At 36.5% G+C, this 21474-nt stretch overlaps 1 protein-coding gene across 44 annotated transcripts in view; it reads left to right on the top strand.

Moving 5' to 3' along the window:
• Window positions 1–21474, top strand: part of Tcf4 (transcription factor 4) — a 347794-nt gene that overhangs the window by 249891 nt on the left and 76429 nt on the right. The window contains exon 1 of one of the 44 annotated variants that reach the window (XM_021239228.2): window positions 1–2970. This exon is cut by the window's left edge and continues 827 nt beyond it. The exons of the other annotated variants lie outside the window; for them this stretch is intronic. The gene's annotated coding sequence lies outside the window, so the exon portion shown is untranslated. The remainder of the gene's footprint in view (window positions 2971–21474) is intronic. 44 annotated transcript variants of the gene reach the window in all.

The raw sequence follows: 21474 nt of genomic DNA on the forward strand, positions 1-21474 counted from the left end.
TGGTTTTTGTATGTTAATTGTAGTTTTGCATCGTAAATGGCTGAATTGCCAAAATTTTAGTTTAAGGCTTGGGCATTTTAACTCCCTCTTAGCCAAAAGGAATTTTTAAAAATATGTATTCCATTCCCACAGCTTGCCAGTTGCCTGTACCATAAGAAAATGCTGAATATGACATCATATCACTAATATGCCCTCTCAGTTGCCAAATATTTTGGTTGTTAGATTTTTTTTTTTTGAGAGGATGGTACTCATAAAATCAAGATCACTCTGTCACAGGAAATGTATTTATAGGAACTGTTTTAAGGCGTTTATTAAAAACAAATCTGGTGATGTGTATCTCTATTGATTCAAACACTAGAAAGAGGCAAATTGTACATACATTATATTTAGAAAAAATAGCCATTTGGAACACCAGCAGAATGCTTTTGAAACTACGAATGGTTACCAGTTCTTCATTTTAGCTTTGTGAAACAGATAGCGAAGTCCATTTGTGTATGTTCTACAGAAGGGACCAATTCCATACCATTTTTAAAAATGCCTTCATGAATACACTGGGGAAGCAGATTTTTGTTTATTCTACAGTGTGTATTGTACTGGCTGTAATTCTGCATTCAGTGGCTTTTGATTTGGTGCCAGACATCTTGTGGAGATTGTGTATGCCATGCGTTAATTGTTCAAAATGCCTATCGAAGGGACTTTACATTTCTTGAGTTTTGTTTGTTGGAGGTTGGACTATCTATGCGTTTTTGTGTGTCTGTGTATGTATGATCAATGTGTGTTTTAACCTGAATTGTTGGAGTTAAGTGTGGTCAGCTATTTGTTGCACGAGTTTTCTTCTGAAGACAACACAGCACTGAATTCCTTCTTTTTTCCCAGTGACAAGTCAATTACTTGTTTAAATTCAGTTTGAACTCTCTGAACTGAGAGAAGCGAGAGGAAGCAGGTTTTCCCTGTGAATAAACAAAAGACGAAAAATGGAAAATCATTCCAAAACACTGTGATTTTAGGTTGTGGGAAGAATACAATTAAGCATTATACAGTTATGATTTCTTCTTTCCGAACTGGCAAATACAGGATTTGTAAAATCAGTTTTCCTTTAACGTTTAGCAAAAGAAATACTATGATCAATGATATTTTAGGAAAACAAAAGAAAATGGAAGGTTTCTGTTACCTTAAGTGAGGAAGTATTCCTATGATCATATCCCAAAACAAATTGTTTCCTTGTTTCTGTGAAGGACAGTACCTGTCCTCCAGTGTCGACTCCATGAAACTGCTGAAAGATAGTAAGGAATTAATGTTGAATATAAACGAGCAAGTATTTTTAAAAGTCAGCTCCTTCTCAGGTGAGATTTTAATGAACTTGACCAAATAATTTTTGTGATTTTTTTTTTCTCTCTGCCTTTAGCAGTTTAAATACAAGTGAATCTCAAGCCTAGCTAAATAAAAATTGTAAAGCATTACTTCTTAACTACAATAGAGAGTTTTTAAAATTTTGTTTTTCATTTTATTTATTTATTTATTTATTTATTTATTTATTTTTGGAGAGAAAATCAGTGGAATTTCTTGTAAGTGTTGTGAATACAAACTCCTGTCTAATTGTGCCGCTGTCTCTTCTCATTCAGGCATTACCTGGTCTGCAATAAGTATTGTTCTAGCCCTAAATTTTGATTTTTACAACTGCTTACATGTTCATTAAATAAAAATTTTAATAAGTAATTATTTGGTCAAATTCCACACAGCTAAAAATATGTCAGTTCCAGAAAGATAAAATTATGGCAAATGAAATTGAAAACAAAAGTGGAAAAATTTCCCCTAATGGTAATTTAAGATCACATCATCAGCTCTCACCAGCATGTGCATGTGTTAAATCGTATAGAGAAACCTATAATTATTGTAATTGCTCTTTTTGCTTTATACTAACAAGCTTCAAACCATGTTTCAAACTAGTTGTTTTGAAATAGTTATTTGTCAAGTCATCACATCTCAGAAAGTAAATGGTAATGAGCTTTCCATGCTTATATTCTGATGGTTGGTCATATTGTATGGCTTTTCAACCCCTTAAAGTTTAGAGATTAAAATGGATATTAATTATTTTGATATTGAGGCCAAAAAATAGTAAAAGAACTTTGTGACTCCTGCTTATGATGAAAAAAATAGGAAAATTTTAATATCACAATCTCTTAGTTGGGAGTTCATATTCAGAAGAAAGGTTTTCTGTCGGTAAGTGGCAGTCTCATCAGCAGCTTAAATTTTTTAAAGCTAAAAATTGGGGTATGAAGTGTTTCAGCTTTTGCTTTTTTCATTTAGCACAGGCAGTGCTAACATGAAAAGAGTAATATTTAAATAACAGCAACAATAACATTCAGTACATTTTAAATATGGCCCTTTTTTTAAAACATCACAGTTGGGACAGCCACATATAGATAGCTACTAGGTTTTAAAGTTTTCAATAATGTGTCAACTATGCACAGTGTATTGATATTGTAAGAAGATATTTCTTAACTTACAATTTTCAAAGCCATGACTATAAATGAAAATAGCCAGTGTAAATGCATTATAATTAAAAATGATTGTTTAGTTGCTATTGTAGAGCAGAAATTTACTTAGGTCATAAACTAATATAATTCTTCAATTCCCCACTGAATCAAAAAAATAAGAACGTGAAAGAAAAAAGAACAATTTCCTCTTCTGAGCTTATTGTGATATTATTGATGCACAAAACATTTTAATTTACCCATTTTAAAATAACAGTGACAATTTTTTTTTCTGCATTTGAATGCTTAAAAAATTGTGTTGGGTTTTTTTTTTCTTTAGATCTAAGCTGGTAAAAATTCACCAGACGCTTAAGCTTGATATTGTGGCTACATCTTGTCCCTTGCCTCTGATTAAATTTCCCAAATCCCTATGTGAGATTCACAGATGCCAGTTTGAACGTTTTTGTGAAGCTAATTTCTTAGGAAGAAAATTTTGGTGAGTTACGTATTTCATTGATTTTTAGTTCCTGTTTTCTAGTAGATTTGAAGATTTTCAATATAGTGCTAATTAATGCATAAGCATCCTCATAGCGCTAGGTGCTTGCATTGTTTCAAGGAGAATTAGGAAGAAGGACATTGAACAGGGAAAAGAGTGAGAGAAAAGTACTAATAGCTGGTGCAGTCTTTAAATACCTTTCCAACTGATCTACTGAAAATTGTGCTGAAGAATCATTTGTTTCCTGTTTCATTATAAATTTGGTTTGCATTACGTTCCCTTTTTGACTTTCTTTGTTGTTGTTACTGCTGTTTTTTACTAAAATTGAGAGTCTTGAGGATAAGGGATTTCTTCTGTATAACTTATTTTTAAATGGATTTATCATCATTTTATTGTAGACATTGTCGTATTTCATTATTATGAATGTCCTGTGTGCTTCCCAGCCTACTTGAAACTTCTATCACTGCTGTACCTCATATGCCAGTGTCATTGCTTTATGGTGATAGGTCAGACACATGCTCATCTGCCTGCCATCAGAAGATACATTTAACAGAACAAAACTTAATTTCTGATCCACCGAAATTATCTGTAGATTTTAGATATGGTGTGGCCATTTCAAAAGTTGTTCAAATTTACTTTTACTTTAAGAAGAAAATGCAATAGAGACATGTATCTTTTCTGTACAGCAAACCTAAGTCCATGTCTTGTACTTATGAGAATTCCAGGACACACACACAAAAGCACACCTTGCACTTTTTCTTCCGCTTCCTTACAAAAACGCTTATTTTTTCATAGCCAGTATAATGAAAAGGTAACTTTAGATTCATCTTTTTAAGTGTTTATAAGTTTGATTAGATTGTATTTATTTGTAGTCTTTAATATTTCAATCATAGCTCTAAGGTGTTACAGGGTACAATTATATGCAATTATTTTAAAAATGGGACTATGTATTTATAAAATATTTATAATCCATTCAGAAAATCAACATGGTCCTAAAAAAAGGAGAAAAGCAGTTATCTGTGTACCAGCGAAAACAAATGGATAGTGAACGAAATCGAAAGAGATCCTTCTATAAAATAGCTGTATTTTACAGAATAAAGTGATCTGCTAAAAAAGTTATGCACGGAATTTTCAGAAAAACTTCCCTTTATAAAGACCAACATTTAAAAAAGATCACATGTATTTGGTATGTTATGTCATTTTAGCTAAACTGTATAGGGATTATTACACTTTATTAAACAAAGCTTTTCTTCTGCAGAACAGTTCTTAATGTTGCCTTTATCAGTTTGGAGATTTGAAAATTGAGTAGCATTATGCCACCTAAACGTCAGAAGATTCTCTCTCTCTCTCTTTTTTTTTTTTAACAACACTGAAGATCTATGGCTTAGTTTCCAAACTACAACCTTTCATTTGCAGGTGTGTTTATGTCATAGTATATCACAGTACCATAGTCGGATTAGAATTTTAAAGTTTCCCTTTTTGATATTTTTGTGTTTAAATTCCATGTTGCTTTGATTCTTTCCCTAGTTTTCTTCAAATTCTTCCTCCTCATTTCCTAAGGAAATCTGCAGATACTCATCAGGCAGTTTGTTCAAGACTGACTTAAAAGGGACACTACAGTTCTAATATTTTATTTGGATGAGAATATTGCTTTAAATGGAGTTTTTCTCCTCCCCCAGTTGGGATAAAAGGTGGGTTAAAACACCTGAGAAGTCAGAGGTGGGAGCGATGTAAATGATGGTCTAATTTCAGGCTCCACCAAAAAAATGTAGGATTTGGCTGCATCCTCCAGGGACCTAGTGCTGTGCTTTCCAGAGCCCAAATTACACTCATCTTGAGAGAGGGCACATTGAGGTAATTGGTGGGACAGAGTAAGGAGAGTTGAATTCCAGCTGCTTCCACTGCAGCTGACCTGAAAATGAATAGGGGATGTTAACAGTGGAGGCTAACATTTGACTTGGCTTTTTCACCTCCACAAACCTAAGGGTGAGAATTATAGAGTTCTGAATGACTACACCAATAATGATCCTGTTCAAGTGGGAATTGCTATGTTGGGAAAAATTCTCACACCATTTTAAAAATAGTTGATGCATTTACCAACCACAGTCCTATTACTGTAGCCCAATAAAGTTTATCCACAGTATGGAAACACTCCTTGTTTTTATTGTCAGCTGACTAGTGAGTGTGTGTTGAATTCTCACCTCTTTGGTTACCATTTTAAAATGCTCGTGATGAAAGACATTTGGAAGGCACTGGAATCCTCTATCTCTATGAAGGGAACAAAATACAAAAGTCTTCTAGCCTCCCTTCCCCCTAAAATGTGTGTGCTCCTTCTTTTAAGGAGAATAGAGCTGTATTACTCAATAGCTTTTCTAACGAATAAAACAAATTAAATTGATGTTACATGCATATTTAAACCCCATCCAGTTAAGTACTGACGTGATTAAAATAATCAAATGTATTACTTAAAAAATTAAAAAGGATAAATTCTGTACCCCATTATTTTATTGACTTTTAAATATAAATTGCAGAAATGTTTACATTCCTAATGGCATTATTAAGCTAAACTGACAAATCAGAGGAAAAAAGTTGATTGGCCAGCACATTATTATTTCTGCACCTGTTATTACAATTCAGAAGAGGAGGCTGAGCAGTTCGGGAGCAGGGTGGATGCTGTTTCTCTTAGGCTTCTTTTGTGTGCTGTGGGGGTTGGGATAAATGTTTAACAAGTGTAGTTTCACTTTGTAGTGCCTTTTTGTGTGTTGATGTGATTAAAAGACTACAGTGTTTTTCATGTAGCTTTGAAATTAATATGCAAATAACAGGGGATGGTAAAGCTTCCCTGTACCTGCTGCACTAAACCTTAGTACATTGGGGGGATGTCAGCTTTTTCAGTAGAAGTTATTTAGTTACAAATACCGCCAACTTTTCATCTTTGTCCGGTGAACCTATAAGGGAAAGTAAGTGATAGAGAAGTCCAATTGAAGATCTGGGATACAAGCACTTTATTTAGATGTTTATTTTCTAGTTCTATTTGGCTAGGAGGTTATGAAACCTTGAAAAAATTTTTAAAAAGATGTGTGTGTAACATTACCCACACTTTGGTTGAACATTAATATGCATTTCCCTTATTTCCTTCTCGTTCTAATCAGGCAGTGTCATTTTTCAAACATTTGAGCCCTGATCCTCTTCAGCTTAGGTGGCAATAATTGTTTATTCATACAATTCTAGAATTTCTTGGGTTTTCCTTGTCCACAATGCAGTTCACACACACCAATTTAATCTTTGTGCAACTGGTGGGATAGATATTACCCTGTTCTTTCCTTTTTAAGAGGTTCTTTAAGAATGTCATTTTATTCTTTGAAATATAATGACATTAGATTTGGGTAGAGAGGAGGGAAAACTATCTTTGTTTCATCCCATCTAGTGACTGATTAGCCTTGCAAAGAAGTGGATAAAATACCATTATTTCTTGGAAGATACTAGTTAAGACTATTCATATAAGTTTAGATTTTGTCCTCTGTATTAGTTTAAATTCCCAGACTTTAATAACACTTAATGTGTAGCCTGGATCCCACTTAATCTCACCCCATTTTCATAGCAAAATGTTTACATAAATGAATTCTCAATTTTGATATCAACTATTTAGCTTAGTCCTCCCAAAGTTAATACTATTTCTGTAATTAAACATGTTCCACAGTTGCCATAGAAGTATATCTTAAAGATGATGTTTCTCTTTGTTCTTTTGAGCCATCTGTTGGCTTGGTCAGCAAGGAAATGGGAGCCTGATTCTTTTTTTTAAAGCAAATAAGTCCTTACTCTGCCATTGTATCAGACATTCAGCTTCAAAGGGAGTAGAAGATAAAATTCCATCGTATTTTCACTTTGTTACATTTGCAGCAGAAACTTGTATGCTCAAATTGGTTATTTTCAACTCATGACAGCTGTGATATTTAAAATGATCACAGCTGTTGTGACTTAAAATTGATTTTTCTATTAACACCTGAGAAAAAGACCTGTGCCATATTAAAAACTTAAATAAGGTAACTGTAAAATTAGATATGTTGATGTGAATCTGGTAATCCTACTTTCCAGAGATTGCAGAATGCAGCAAACTGGTTTCCTGGATGCATCAAGGGATTGAATTAAAATTGTTAGAAATAGGTGTATGACTGTTAAATGCATTTATCTTTTAGATTTATGGAATAGCAGATCCTCTTGGTCCAACTTTATAGCATCAGTTTTGCTAATAAAACCTTTTAGGATTCAATTTACTTAATTAAACCTGAGAAAGATGACTTCCATGAATCATTATGAGATCTGAACCTCTAAAAGCTGTGTTATCTCTCAGATATGACATTGAGAAGTGTAAAACCACACTAAATTGTTCCTTGTGGAGGAAGTTTTGCTTATATGGCTCTTTTCCTCCATCATTTTTGGATGATGAGAAAAGAAAAATAGATGAAAAAGAACAAATAAATTATGCCTAAGTAGTTTAGGCTAGCACTTGTTTTTGGACTCTTCAATGCATTTTTAATCTTCACTTTACAGATCCATTTAACCTGTTTGAAAGTTAGACGATGATTTTTGGATTCAGTTGGTCTGCTAGATGTTTATCTCCTCAGGGTGATAAGTGTTGGAATCTTGCATCTGTCAATAGATTACCTACTTAGTAATCTAACCCATCTAACAGAACGGAGGCACATTCAGATAGTGAGGTATTGTCTTATTTTGAAGTAGATAGTTTAGTGTGTAAAACACATCTGGCCAGATGTGGAATTATTTATGGATAATAGTGCCTTCACAGGTGCATTGCCAATAGGGAGCTATGTAGGTTAAACTCTTTGGCTGGTCATAGGCGTTTTACCTGTGTAACTCAATCAGAATTGAAAGCATGACAGGTTTTATGATGATAAATGTATGACTGGATTGGAGAAAGTATGGATGGATGGGTGGGTAGATGGATGGGTTGCATAACTAGACAGTAATAGATAATGCCAATTATTTATTACTCAAGCTTGTTTATTCATCAAAAGTTCATATACAGTGTATTATTTTTATTATTACATGGAGGTCAGAGCAAGTTAGTTGAAAATAATAAACATTTTCCATTATATAATCAAAATTACTATAGAGACATTTCTAAAGTTCCAGGGAGAACATAGATGGCTTGTTTCAAAAATACAAGCCAGAACTGTTGAGCCCCATATGCTCACCAGGTTAGAATATTATGTAAGGGTTCATGGATATAAATGACTATTTTCCTTATTTAGCTGAAGGAAGATACTTCTAGAGATGGCCATTGTTTATATAAGGACTTAAGAAAATCAATGTGGATATTTGTTGCTGACAGACTCTGATTACAAACATTTATCTTGTAGAACAGTGGTGCCCCCCAGGGGACATAAGGGAATATGTGGAAACACTTTTGATTGTCACAAAACTGTGGGGATGGGGAGGGGGTTCCTACTGGCATGTGGCCCCACAGGCCAGCCATGCTGCCCCACCTCCTGAGGGGGACAGGACCGTCCCTCAGTACTGCTGAGGTTAACGAGACCTGCTTAGAAGCAGTCTGTCTGGACCTTAGTAATTTATTCCTGTCACTTACAGCTTTCTTCTTTTTGTTTTTTACCTTTTCTAATCCAAACAATTTTTCTTATTTTGGGTATATCACTCTTAATAGTATTGTCCAGGTAGTGGCACCATTTCCTATGTGAGATTTTATTTGCAGTGTTGTAAATATAGTACATTACTTGTGAACCAACTGGAATGGCTTCAAAGCAGCTGTTAGAATATGTTGAACCAATAATGAACATTTCTTCATACCCTAAACACATATTTATATCTTACCTTTTAAAATATTGTAAACTCTTATCAGTGTAACTGTTGGTTTATCTGAATCATCCTAAAAGAAATACAGTACCAGTTTTTCCCCTAGAGGACATAAAACAGAAAAAAGAATTACCATAAAGTAATTATTAATTACATTTAAATATTGGGAGGCATTAAGAACTTTGCATTATCATTAAATATATTATCTATATCAAAAAAGATTTAAATTTCAAGCCAACATTAAAAACCCTGTTTTCAGCTTTCCCAATATCCAGCCTCTTTCCCTACTCAACTGGGGACCTCTCTTCCTGCCACTACTGTGCTTCTATCAATGCTGGATTATTCCTGGCAGTGATTTGGAAAGTGGTTGTGAGACCTCTCTTGCCTTCCCTCGTACCCTGTGGAGGAAGGCAGCAAGATCTGGTGGCAGTGTGCTACACCTGCCAACGTTGAGGACCCAGAAACACACCTGACTTCTTAGATGCCAAGTTTTGGAGAGAGTTGCCAAGTGTGACAGTAACTTGCGCCACTCTTCAATTTCCTCCCAGGCTATACAAGGTTCTCAAAGGTTTGGTCAGAGCAGAGATGGCAGCTGGGCACAGGAGCAGTAGCTCTGATTTGAAATGTGTCTGTGGTATGCAGATGTGCTTTGACTTACTGCTTAGCCTGTTAGCTGGTAGAATTCCAGTTCCACCCCATAAGCATTCTCAGATTCTGTGCTCCACACGCCCTGATTCTCTGTCCAGCTTGATGCTGCACAGGTCTACTAAAATCACGTGATGCCGTTAGGTTTACTTTGTACATCACATCTATCTATAGCCTGTTTGGCCTGTGCGGGCATTTATTTTGGTCTATTTTTCACATTTTATTGTATAGGACTGTCTGTACTTAGGGTAAGCAACTGAAAAGAAAACTTACATCTTTTTTCTAGTGCCAAGCAAGTAATAAAGTTCAGCATTTTTATGATAATTTCTTTTGAATATTTCTGTTCCTGGGAGATGGTCATTTTTTAAGGTGTAAATTTACTTTTAAAAGTTATTTTAGGGAGCATTGGGCTTGTTTTTAGTTTTGATCCATCATTGGTTTATTATCTGTGTTGGAACTCTTAGTATTTCTCCTATATAAGTCCCAGTGTGATCATGTGAATCATTTTAAAACAATAGCTTGCTTATCATTTTAAAAATATGTTTTGGTAAGCTTATTTATATGGTAGTTATGTCAGATATTCATATGGTTTAAAATCAGTCTTATTGTACCTTTGTGTGAGTTACAGAATAAAACTTGGAGTAAATTTTGTATTAGGGTAATAATTAATAATCAGCATAACATTTGCAAGCCTCTGTCCTTCAGAACCTTTTCTCACTTTTTAGTTTACTCTTTACTGTATCCAAGTAGATGCCCCAAGTGTTATCCTGTGTCACAGGCTAAGACCGCCCTGCCCAGGGTGATCACTAGCCACTGCTCTGCATTACTATTTAAAATGAAATAAAATGTAAGACATTCACTTCTGAGTTGCAGCAGCCACGTTTCAAGTGCTCCGTGTGTGGTTAGTCGTTCCTGTATTGGATAGCAGAGATTCAGAAGCTTTTTTTCTGGGAAGAGGAAGCATTTAGAATTAAATAACTTGCTTGAGATCATGTGGATCATGTTAGCATTAGGGACCCTTCTGCCATGTATTTCAATATGATATTTCTCTATTTTTCTTACCTTTAAGTCAGTAAATATCTAAGAACTGACATTTTAATGCTACTTTACACCATTTTAGTGAGTGCTTATCTCATATGTATTTATCTCTTTTTTATTTAAGTCTGGAGCTGATTCAGACATACTTTTCCGAGGATACAGCTTTTTGCCCATCTGCACTTAAGAGGAACCCTAAGTCTCCTTCCTCTGAATTCCAGTGAGATCCCCTAGGAGAAGGGCTGTGTCATAATACATGCAGCCAAATGAATGAGACACCTCTGCCATACGTGCCCACATCTCTACCGACATTTAAGTAAGCCCGTCACGTGGAAGGCTCCTTGAAAGCTGGTGTTCCCGAAGTTCAGAGAGCTTCCACATCTGCTTTGGGTGTTCTGCTAGAAAGTAGTATTTTATTAAGAGTTAAACAATGTATCTTTACTCATGTAATCCAGATATTTCTTCATAATAAATAAATAAATCATCCTATCCTAAATGCTTATTTAATCTCAAACCTGACTTTGCGAAGTTGTAAACTTATGTCACATCTTCCCAACAAGCTTATAAGCATTTAGAGAACAAACTTTTACCCTTTATTTTCTCCTCAAAGATTAGCATGACAATATGGATGTAGGGGTGTTCAAATCATATTTGTTGAATGAACCAATAAGTATTAAAATTTATGTCTCTCAAGGTTAATCCTGTCTAAAGGAACACGAGAGATACTACTTGTAGTTTACATGCATACATACATACATAGTATCTCTTCATTTCCTGCATAATAGAACTGGGAAATGTGTCTAGTTAATATTGATGGTGCCTAAGACGACTTGAATTCAAACCTGCATCCTCAAAATTGTATCATTATTTTTAAAATAAATCAGGTACAATTTAATCCTAGAATATCATGAAGCACTGAGAATGAGTCCATTTGTGCCTTTTACCTGTCTTACTTGAATAGGTGACATAATTTCGAAACTGTTCCCATCCTCCTCCTGTGCATGCAGACTAGGCATTGGGAACATTGGGCATCTACAGTGGCATATTCTGGCAGATGCTTTCTCCTTGGGCTTCTAATGGAATACTCAAGCCACATCATTTCTCTAAGTAATAATTATGATGTTAAGAGGCATTTGTGTACTGTGCACTATTTCAGCTTGTACCATGTTTAGTTCCTGTTATGCAAATACTGCTTTAAACTTAGAAATGCCAATTTGCATTAATATTTTGGTTTCATATAGCTAGCTATTGCATTTCACAAACAAGTGCATTTTAATGAGTACTGGCAGTATGATTTTTAAAAGGTTATTCATTAAATACTATTGTAGAATATACAGTAGTTGGTTGCCAGAAGTTGATTAAACAGAATATAATGTGTGCTGAGGCCACAGGGATGCTCCGCTCTAAGGGCATGCAATCCTTATGGCATTAAGTACTGTAAGATTCAGTGCTATTCACGCAGATGTGGAGAGTAGGGTTAATTAATGTAAAATGGAAACCAGCATACCATTGATGCTGAGTTTATTTTAAAAATTTAAACATTTTACTTTTTTGACATTTATCATAAGATCATAGGATATTAACCTCTAAGTTAATATGAAGGACTTTAGTAGTAATGAACACCAAGTTATAAAGCAATATATTCTTAAATCTTACATTTTATTGTTAGCTCTTGAAATAAGTTTTTCCTCTTTTGGTATATTCCTCCCTCTTGAATTTTAAAAAATCAGAACTCTGGGGGAAAAAATTTTTGGTGGGCACTGTGTAAGAAAATAAAAAATTTGCAACTGGATTTTCAGAAATGAGTTCTTTAAACTCATGGATTTTTTCATGCTGCTGTCGTGGTTGTCATAGCTTGTGGTTCCTAATTATAATGAGCTTTTTTGGTAGTGGTATTACAGTTGTTTGCCCCCACCCACACCCCCCTTAACTCACTTTTCCCAGAAGGAGTGTTCCAACCCTTTGAAAATTCTCATGATTTTGCAAATCCACTCTATTTTTGTCTAGAATACAGGAAAGTTAAAACTGGCTGGTATGATGCCATGTTTTGAATCCAATTTTAAAGCAACCCTTTGCAACCCAGGGAGTACAGCTGACATCTTTGTATCTGTAATGAAGATAATTATACCTGCAAGGTGACATCACTAGTGAAGTAACAAATGCTCTTAAAAATTGAGCCTCTGGTCTTCTCTGAATTCTGTAGACCACTTTTGGCATTTAACACTAGACACCTCTTTCATGCCTGTCTTTTTAGAAGTTGCTTTCAGATGAATTTACTAAAGCTGACTGACACAGGGTTAAATTAATTCTTTTCTTTATTACTCAAAGTGATACAGACCTTTCTTGGACTAATGTAGCTTAATTAGTGGTCAATTAAAACTGAACATTGCTGAATTGAAGTTCTTTGATCAAACTCCCTGGCATGGGCTCTCTTTCTTTAACTAGCCACCATCTTGAATTCATTTGGAATCAGTAGTATAAACAAGTTTAAAACTGGTTCTTTTATAAGAAAGTCAGCAGGCTTGTATAGCTGTGGTTTCTTTTTTTACTTCTGTAGGCGGCAATTCAAAGGCATGCTAAATGAAAACAGTACTACACCCTGAAAAAATACATTTTTAAAAGTAACACTCAGTAGTCAGAACACAGTCAGTACCCCTACCCATTTATTTTAGGCAGAAGATAAATTTACCTATAAATAATTAATACTCAGCCTCCAGATTTCAATGGTTGCTTTTGTTTTTACCTAGAAGACTGAAAGAAAATTCCCCACCCTCCTTCAAGAAGTCCTTGGTGATAGTAAAAAGTGAAACAAACAAGCACAAACCAACCTGGATGAAGTTGGGATTAGGGAGATGGGCATCACTGGAGAAATGGGCCCAACTGACCCTAAATTCTTTCTTTGTTATTCCTAGGATACCATTTCCTCTATGTGCCTTTGGGGTGGGACTGGAACTATTTTTAATTTACTTCTTGATTTCATCACTTATTTTAGAGATGGAGGGCATTACTTTGTTGTATAAGGCCTGATCATAGTGTATTCAGCAGCCACATTACTTGGTTAAAGTACTCAGTGCGTTTGCTAGAATTTGAGTGCAATTACAAAAAAAAAAAAAAAAAAGGAAGTGAGCATGCTAGAAAGTGGGACAGAAGACTTCACTAAGTATCTGTAAGTAGACTAGCCTCTTCCCTTTTATCCATTGACCTGTCTTAATATTTAAAGTGTATATGCTGTTCTTGTCTAAACATAAATTTAAACCATTCAGTAATCCCAGTTTTTGAAAGCTTAACAACCCCAAATACTATATCTGGCACTCAGTTAGTGCTATGTATTTTAAAGTATTAATTAAAACTGGCACTTTTGTACTAGAAATAAAAGTAATAGATTAGATTTAAATAGATAATTTGCTTAGTCTGTAAATGGCTTCTTCTGACTTCTGAAATTTTACAGAGAAAGAAGGAAATTTTGGAAGTGACCATGTAGCATTTTCCTACCCTACAAATGACAAGGTTTTCATTACTTGTACCTAAAATTTAGTTATAAATGATAATTAAAATTAAAAATTTCATCCCTTGACAGAAAGAGAAATTGTTTATAGTCAGTGTGCCTTTCAGCATTCTATCTTGCCTTCTCCCTAAAGGGCTGATTAGGGAGAATAATTGGGGATGATAGCAGGAGGAAGAGGACAATTCCATTTAATTAAAGATAATTTATTTTACTTTAAATTGGTGATGTCCCACATGAATAAGAGTAGATTTAGCAGATAGATTTATTAATGGGTACTGACATCTCAGTTGACAGAAAAAGCAAACATTTTCTTTCCTCATTGTTTTTATTGCATCCCAGCACCTGAAATTGCTGTCACTGTGCTTCCTTTGCTGCTTGACAGAGCTGTAGATTTTTCTACCAAATATGCAATTACTGGTTTATCACTGAAACCAACTTGATCCCCTTTGAGTTAAAAACCAGGCCAGGAGTTTGAACTGTGCCTCAGGCCCTTAGGAGTGACACTAGAAATGCTCTTTGCAGATGACATTACCTAGATTGATTCTTACTCTCTGTAGTTATGAATTTGTGGGTAGATTCAGCATTTTGAATAAGAACCATTGATTTCCTTCAGTCTTGGGCAAGGTGCTGGTACAAATATCTCTTTAAGAAAGTCAGACATTGGTGGTATTCTTCATTATCTATGACATACAAAATACCCTTTGTATAACCTAGGTTCATTCCTGACAAGGAAATTAAGGCCTTTGTGTGGTTATTTTTATTGTTGTCTCATGCAATTGTAAACAGATTGTGGAAGTTAACGGAAATTTTTGTAAAGTTAGAAAGTTAAGTTCAAAAAGTGCATGAAATTGTTTTCATATCATCTCCTCAGTCTGCAGTGGGTTTTTAAACAGCATACCTTTAGCAAAATGTATAATTTCATAAATCTTAACTTTTTATTTCTGATAATTTTGTACTGTTTTTCCAAGTTCTGTTCATTCTCCATTGCATTAGTGTTTTACTTCTTTTTTTTTTTTTGTATTAAATTCTTTTATTGGTACATTGTAGGTATACAACACAATTACATTTCTCGTTGGGAATTGTACCTTTACATAATGCATCTTGGTTCTTATTTTTTCCCCATTCCTAGCCCTCCCTTCACCCCCTTCACCCTTCCCTATTTACAAAAACTTTATTTCCATTTTTTCCATTTCTCATCATTTTTCCTTTCCCTCCTTTCCTTTCCCCTGCCCCTCCCCCTACCCCTACCCCTTTGGACCTTTTCCTCCTATTTTGCATTAACGATTATTCATTCTAATCATTGGTACATTTTAGGTGTACAATATAATGACATTCATCATTGGAAATTTGCACCTTTACATAGTCTCTCTTGGTTCTTATTTTTCACCCTTGCCCAGCCCTCCCTTCAACCCCTCCAGCCCTCCCTATTTACAAAGGTTTTGTTCCTATTTTTCCATTTTCTCATATGAATCCCATTCCCTTCTATCCTTTCCCCTAGCCCTCCCACTTCCTTCCCCTTTGCTCCTTTTCTTCCTATTTCACATTACCTATTATGCATTTAGTCCTTATTTACACTTCCAGTTTCTCACACCAGAGAAACTATTCGGTATTTACACATGTTTTACTTCTTACTTTACATCAAATTCCTATATTCCTCTTTTCTTTTTCTCTTTCTCATTCATTTCTGTTCACTTGCCTAATATATTTTTATAATACTATGGTTTTTTTCTCTGAATGAAATCCAGACCCTCTGGGTACCTCTTTCCTCTTTGGGCTGGTTCTCTTGTCCACAAGTTCAAACCTGAAGCTTGACTTAATATTTGTCATACTTCTTTTCTAGTGTATTTCCTTGTCTCTTCAGGTGTCAGTGGTATGTCTTCCCAGCTTTATTTTAAAAATTAGCCCATATAGCTAGTGTTTACATAGTGAAGAGGGAAATGAGATTTTTTTTTTCTTTTCTGGGGTAGAGATCATGGTAGAGTTTTTATTTTATTTTAAACCAGATGGTTTTATTTTATTCTGTTCTGCCATTTCACTATTCTCAATTAATGTTAGATCAGTGATGATGCTTTTCAAGGATTAATTTTTATTAAATCTTGATTTTCATGTTGTGTTAACCTTCGCCACAGCCAAAGCATCTTATTCTTTTTATCTGTCCATGTAACTTGTTGGTTTCAATAACCTGGTCTCTCAGACTTTTACTTTATCCTCGATTTCCTGCCACTTTTATCCAACTTTTTTTATTGCTTTGTTATCCTCACTTTACTTTCTTTTTTTCTTCTGTAATTATTGAATCCATGATACTTTCCCCAAAATTCTTTCAACAGAATTTGCTGGGAAAGAGGGAATTTGCAAGTAATCATTGTTGCATGTTGCAGAAGCCTACTTTAAATGCCCCCCCCCCCCGCCAGTTGTACAGTTATGATTCTGAATAGCAGGGACATAGAGATAGGCATTCAAATAAACTAAAGTCAATTCTCAATTGGGACTAAAAATTCTATATAGATATAAATTTTCAAGAAGGAAAGCAATCCTAGCTTTATAGCAGGATTATACCTGTTGGCCAGTAGCCTGGGCTTGTGTGTGTGTGTGTGTGTGTGTGCGCGCGCATACATATGTCCCCTACAAGCAAGATTGGAGGACAGGAGAGTGAACTGTGGCCAGCTACCCTTGTTTCAGTGAGTCTCACATGGCTCTTGCTGAGCTAGAAAGAAATAGGTCCAAATAAAGACATATCCTATAATTCAACGGTATATTGAGTCTTCTTTCTTCTCCCACTTGAGTAAGCTGTTTTCTTTCTTTTCTATTTCTACTGAAGTTTTACGTACCTTCACCCCTTTTGTCTTTTGCTTTTTTGTTTTATGCTCAATAGTCAAATATTTAAGAATTGCATGCAGTTGGAAGATCTTCCTCCTTATAGCAGAAATCTGGAAAGGATGCTTTTGTCAGCTAGGTTCTCTTCAGTAGCTTCTTCATCCTCGGGAAAATATCAGTTCTGGGAAATAAATACATAAAAGGATAACTGCAATATCCCAGTCTGGAAACGCTACCATGTTGGTTCTGTAAAAAAGGATTTGTTGGTTCTGTAAAAAAGGATTCAGGGAGAGAAGCCTCCTCTAATCCCAGGAGGTAACAGGAACTGAGAGTGGCAGGGGGAAGCTGCTAAACATGGTCCAGATGCAGCTGGAGCCAGGAGGACGCCTCATGCTTGGTCATTTTTGGTGGCTGGGCTTGTCTCACCTCCCTTTCTGCATGCCCTCCTCCCGGCCTCTCCTAGGCCCTCCCACCCCCAGGCCAGCCACAGGCCTTGCAGCAGACATCTGTGGGTCTGAATTGCATATATCCAGCATGAAGTCGTCTTTCTCCCTCCCATTATGAATTCTGGGCTGTGGTCCTGCTTGCTCCTTGTCTGTCAGATTACAGTTCTGATGCTGTCAGCCATGTCTGACCAATCAGCAAACAACACTACAGGATGAAATTTAAACAATGCAGATGCTCAGATACAGGGTTTTATTGCCTGGACCACGAAGGGAGAGCAGAGGTAAGGTCAGAGTCTCCCCAAAGTGGTCTAGCCCCAGGCTGCCTGGCTTGACACCTCTCGAGCTGCCCTGTGCTGCTTTGCCTTGTGTGTTGCCACCTGCTTTGCCCTACTTCTTTCTCCCCTGCCACTCACCAGAACTTTCATTTTAATTTGCTGCCTTTACTACATACTCCTTCACTTATTCTCACCTCCTTCTCTCTTGGCTTGGTACTGACTGTCAGTACGAATGTTCCTCGGTTACCTCTAGGCTTTGGGTCCTTAGAAAATGCCACCTTGTTCGGGTCTTCTGCAGCCACACTTACAGGAAGGCAGGACTGCTGAGGATCTGGGCAAACATAGGGAATTAACAGGCCCTGTTAATTTTCCCACTGCAGGACAATGGAATTTATCAGTAGGTTGCATGAACCATGCACGGTTTTCTTTCTTACCACCTAGATGTATTGAATTGTAAATTGAGTTTAAATCATCTTTTCTCTGGAAAAGTTTACTTAGAAAAGATATAAATAGATAGGACCTAAATAGGCCAAATTAGCCTGTCCTTGACAACTAGGGGGAGGAAAAAAAGAGCTGGTATCTTTCCCCCTTCTAGAGTTGCCGGGTTAGCTCACTAGGTTTCTGCTGGCAGAAGAACAATGTGACCGTCATCGTCTTCTGTTTTAAGTATTTCTTTGGTCCTTTTATAACTTCAAGTGTTTACAGGGTTCTGTGCTCCATAGTCCCATCTGGAAAATATTTAAACTTCATAAGATCTATAAGAGTGAAATATCACATATAATGGGATAGGCAGAAGGAAGAAAAATTAGACACATTGCTTGTGTTTAGAGTACGGCGGTTGTTTGTTCAGAAGCGGCCGCTGGAGGAATTGGAACAAATAGTTGTGTGTGGTGAATGGTTTGGTCCAGAGCTGTGCATTTCACCACAGAATGAGCCTTGGTTTGTAAAACTGACATTCTGTTGTGACTTCCAAATCCAAACAAATCTCTGCAAATTTCTGCCTGATCGAGTTAATAAGAAAATATATACATGCAGAGGCGAGAGCCGTACGCTACTTGTAGTTCTGTCAGTACTGTTGGAAATAGGAGACGGATTTTACCTACTGTATTACATTCAGTCAGCAACTGCCAGGACCTCCAGCTCAGTGGGTTTGCTTGGATTTTTTTTTTTGCTTGTTCTTGGGGGTTTTTTGTTCTTCTACTTTTATGGGAACAATGGGGTGCAAACAGAGCCTCCAACAAGGAGAGCACAGTTACAGCATTGGGGTAACTTTTCGTCTAATTGCCTTATAATTGGGGAGTGGTTTCCACTTTCCCACTATCTCACTGGCAGGAGGAGAGGAAGACAGATGTGGCTTAGCAGGAATGAGTGAGCTTTCTGCAGGCCGGATGTGCTGAGGGACCAGAGGGGGTCATTCACTGCTCTGGGCCTGTGATCTGCTTCACACCTGTGCTCATTTTCCCCTGTGATCGTTGACCTTGTATTAACCTGGAGAGCCCTTTCACCTGGGCCTGGTCTCTGGGCCAAGCTCTTGGCTAGTGGACCCTCCTTTCTCTCTGATTTACAGGTGGTTACTGGAGCCGCATACACTTGTTTTTCATGGTGCACAGTGCACTTAGCAGCCCGGCAAGACCTGCAATTTCATCCCTCTCAAGGGGCCAAGAAGGGGGTGGGATGGTGGGGGTGAACCGAGAGAGGTTGCTGTTGCATGTGCTTTTCTATTTTGTGGCTCATATGGTATCAATTACCATTTGATGGCAACGCCAGGCCTGAGGCCCTTTGCATGTTTGTCCTGTGAGAAAGATCTGGAAGAACCGACATATGGTTTTGATTGCAGCAATTGCAGGTTGATAGAATGAGCACAGGGGTGAGGTGGGTGGGTTTTCCTTCCGGCCCTTTCCACTCTGGGTTGCTAATGTGCGTCGCTTGTGGAACTGGTCTTTTCATCATCCTACCCCTCCCCACTCCACCCCCAGCTCCGTACCACTCTGCATTCCCTGCCCCTGCCTCCTCTGTATGGCCAAATCACCGCCAGAACACATGTGGCCCACATTAAGGACCTTCAATTAAAACAAACAAACAAAAAATTGTCCACTTTTCTGTTAAAATCCCAGGTCAGTCCCTCAAGATGATCAGGAGTATACTGAAGTTAAAAAACAAATAGGGGTAAGGGGGTCGGTTCCCCCAGAAGCTCAGGACATGTTTTTAAATGACTATTAGTTCGGGTTATTAAACATTGAAATGACACTGAAAAATAGTACAGATAGAGATTAGTGTGTGTGTGTGTGTGTTTGTGTGTGTGTGTGTATTTCATCTGAAAAGACACCTCTAGGAATTTGAGAATACGGAGCAGGAAGATGATGTGTAGGGGATCTTTGAGGTTCTATCTTCTGAACATCTCAGGCCGTAGATGGAAACACAAATGCAGAATGTATTTCTCTGAGCATTTCAGTGCAGAAGAGAGATGGTAGAGACCCATCTCCCATACACAGTGCCTTTCTTACTAAATTTGTGACAGTAGGGGGTACCCAGGAAGTGGCTCTTCATTACTGCTGCTCAGCAGGGATTGCATCTGTGATATGCTGAGGGAAGGTCTAGTATTGGGGAACAGAGAGGCAAAGAGGAGAAAAGAACATTAGACACGTTTAATATTACCCATGAAAATTTTTTGTCTCAAAGTAACATTTTTCTATAATGCTTTCAAATTCACATGTCTTATAATCTGTTCTACAGATGGGCAGCCCATGACATTGTTAACTTTTTTTTAAACTTCAGCCATTGCACTTCAGAATTCTACTCAACTCACAATTAGAAGTTTATAGAATTTGAAAAGATAATGCAGTATCTTGTGAGTAAATGCTGCCTTTAACATCTTCCTTCTCTTAAACTAAAAGTTAACAAACCAGCACCAAAAAAGAAGGGCAAAAAACACATTCCCCCAAAAGTTTTTTTTTAATTATTAATACTGCAGGCCAGCTATTGAAAGTTAATCAAAGTACTTCACACATTTCTTCTTTATATTTATTTCTAAATTGGTTCTGGACTTTTATCAAAAAGCAGTGAAAACTAAAAACTCAAATTAGAAGATACCTTTATGTTAGGCTCTAGAGTAAACCAACCATATTTTTACAGTGTTAGTCACTGTATTTTAAGATATTTGCCTACGGCTAGCTCTAAGCTTTCTCCTTATATAGATAAGCTTGTTAAATGATTGTCTTTTTAAAATGTACTTCATAAAACTTAAGGTTTTGCCAATTTATAGTCTTTCTAGAATTTAGTAAATGTCCTTCAGGATTTGCTTGAACTCAGAGCAACCAACAATTAATTATTTGCTCTGGTAAAAAGTTTTAATAGTGATTATTTATGTATTTAACTGTTTAGTAAATGTACATAACCTTAAATCATCATTCAGTTTGATAGCTGGAGACTTACCGTTATCCACATGCTGTGCATACCACTACTAGCTGCTTTTGGAAGAAACACAAGAAGTCCAATTTAGTGATTTTTTTTTTTTAAACATACTGCTTGCCTGAAATATATAGTATTGGTGGCTCAGTGCTACAAAAAAAAAAAAAAAAATAGTATATGGTTTCTGAGCCAGTTTTGGAACATGTAGGGTCACTTAACGGCAGCTGTGCTTAGAGAGATACTTGATTTGAGAAGACTTTTTGAATTTTCTCAGCCCTAAAACCATTCTGGATTTGAAATGGGAAAATGGCAAAGAGTTTCAGGGAAGAGAGATAATCTCCATTTTGAAAGGTAGCATGGGTAGAAATCTTTCAGGGCGGGCTCTGATTAACCAGATTAACCACATTCTTAATCTGCCTCCCACCCAGAGGACAAAGAGTCTGGTGGAAATGGTGCTTTGTATTTGTAGCAACAGATTACAGAGGGATGAAATAGTGTTAGATACTGCCTGTGTGCTTCTGCCCAATCTTCATTTAGTTTTCAA

This window comes from Heterocephalus glaber, unplaced genomic scaffold, assembly GCF_053883595.1.
Source record: "Heterocephalus glaber isolate CG9 unplaced genomic scaffold, H.glaber_assembly_v1.0 deba00000331, whole genome shotgun sequence".
Classification (NCBI taxonomy): Eukaryota; Metazoa; Chordata; class Mammalia; order Rodentia; family Bathyergidae; genus Heterocephalus; species Heterocephalus glaber.